This window comes from Sparus aurata, chromosome 21 (genome assembly GCF_900880675.1).
Source record: "Sparus aurata chromosome 21, fSpaAur1.1, whole genome shotgun sequence".
Taxonomy (NCBI): Eukaryota; Metazoa; Chordata; class Actinopteri; order Spariformes; family Sparidae; genus Sparus; species Sparus aurata.
The window spans coordinates 26286563-26289132 of NC_044207.1; positions in this window are offsets into that span (position 1 = coordinate 26286563).

Sequence of the window (2570 nt, forward strand, 5' to 3'; positions counted from 1 at the left end):
AACCCATTTACAAAGCTATACATATAGTTCTCGTCTCGAAGAAGAAGAAGAAGAAGAAGAAGAGAGCCCAGGAAAGAGTGGGTGGAGAGGAGGGTACACACTTTGGGGGTTAGGAAAATAGAGTTCCACTCTAAATATAGATTTTTTTTTTGTGCGTGTGTGTGCCTTATCGTACAAGCTTGTGTGTTTTGTTGTGTTGCCTCCATGCCTTTCGTCCTACTTTTTAAAAGGCAACAAACCAAACATTGTTTGATGTTTTGTGTGGAGCCTTGATACGATCACTTCCAAGGCAAATACATGCGCCTTCTTTACCCAGGTGTACTGCAGGAGCGCCGCCAGTGAATCTGTGACATGAGACCAGTTTTGTCATAATGGGGTTGATCTGCTCAAACTGACTGGATGCTCCTTGTAACACAAATGTAGATCTGAGCCGTATTAAACTGAAACTGCCTCCAACAATGCACAGCACACACTCCCTGTGCCCGTAGATTTTTATTAAGTTCTCAGAAGACATGACAACCACACTTTAGTCCTGTTGTTAATAAAGGCACACAGGTTTGTGATGGAGTTGCATGTGTGCAACGTATGCTAAGCGCGCGCGCGTGTGTGTGTTTGCAAACCACAAAAGTGGATAGCGGAGTTTTCTCGTAAAGGCCAGCACAGATGGTATTTAGGTTTTTCCCCCCTCAAACCAGTTGAGGTTTTCTTTAGAAAGTCTCAAAAACAAACTCACATTAACTGGAGCCTTGTTTACACAACCACCAAGGTAGAGCTCATGAAAAACAGCAGCCAGGCCTTTCTCATGAGTTAGATACTGGGTCATGCTGTGAACTCAGGTCTTTACTTTCTGGTTTGACAAAAGGAAGTAGCCGTTCCATTGCTTGTTTTCGACCACTTTCTTTCTCTCTGCACCACACAGATAAAAACTCACTCGTGCATTCACATAGTTTGAACTCAGCGTGCTACTGCTTTGGGTTTATTTTCCTCTTGCTCAACATTAAAGAGGCTATATGTTGGATTTTTTTGTTGAAACATTCTAAAATGTGCAAAATTGTCAACAGAATGTGAATACACATGACATCATGATGTACATGTATTGTGTTACAGAGATATCTACTGAAGTTAGCATGCTAACCGGCTAGCCCTGGCCCATCAAAGTCCCAAGCCCCTCTGCTAACACTCAACTTTGGAACCGCTAGCTGCTCGTGTAACTGAGCTCACTACCTAAGAGCAGCTACACTAAGCAGCAGTTAGCGGTTACTTCGGTGAGAGGTTAATACCGATTTGTTTTGAGTGTCAATTTGAGGTGGTCTTTCACACTGTACCTTTAAACTAAAACTAGGCCAAAAGTATTGGACAAATTGTGAATACGTAATCACATATGGCAACATTTCAAATCGGCCCATCATACATATAGGCTGCTGTGATAGATATACACATGTTTAGGGGATCTATTCCTTTAAAAGGTGAAAGCTAGTGTTTATAGTCACATTTTCTAACTAAAAATGGTTGTGCTTTTGTTACCTTAGCCTTAGCCTTTTTCTATCTGCAACACTGTGGTCCTCTTCCACAGAGTCTGCCATGTTTCTACAGAGGCCTAGAAAAGACAAACCAAACACAGGTTCTAGAGAGGGCCACCATGGGAGAGGATGAGATGACGAGTAAATGCAAGGAGATCCCTAAACAATGGACACAAAAACATGATGATAGTCGATACTGCAAGACTGCACATACGATTATACATAAAGGGTCAGTTAGGGATGACAATATTTTCACAGTAGATTGAGGCTTAACTAAAAAAAAACAAACAACAAAACTGACATTGTGAATGTGTTTACTGACTGATTTTTTTTTTCATGCCTAACCAAACTACATAATCTATTTGTTTTCATCACTGACTAAAAATGAATAAACAAACTGACCTTAACACAACTTCTTTGCTTTAACTTTGTTAATATGTGGCGGACCCTGCCACCTTTGTAGCTTCAAACAGTATTCAGGGGACCTTTTTTTCTCCCCTCTGAGAGGATAAGGAAGAAATAAATATTACTGAGTTCGAGTCCCTTCTCAGGAATTAGATAGTGCCCCTTTAATATCGCAAAATAGTTCGTATTATCACACTATTGTGATGAGTGTGGTTTTTTTTCAGGGAGTTATTCACAACAAGGTCACCCTACAATCTGCTGTTTTTTTTTAATTATTATTGTTTTTTTGCCATGAATTTGACAGACGTGGTCAAAAACGTTCGACCTCGAGAGAGAAAGCTTTGTTACAATAATCAACCGTGTTTGGCATCACTGAGCTGAACTCCCATCTCGTTTTCTCTCTTTCTCTCTCACACACACTAACATTTTTCGGAGCACGGCACTGTTCCAGAGCTAAACTGGAGTGCAGTCGAGCCGTAGGCACGGTGAGACTGCCCTAAAGGTCGATGATGAAACATATTTGGGCGCCCCGCTTGCCAATCAAGTGTTCGTTGTATCCAATTGGTCCTCCCTCTGATATTATCATTCCATCCTCTGCTGGTGTAATCCGCTGGGCTTTCCGCTGTCCTCATCCGCCAGCCGACA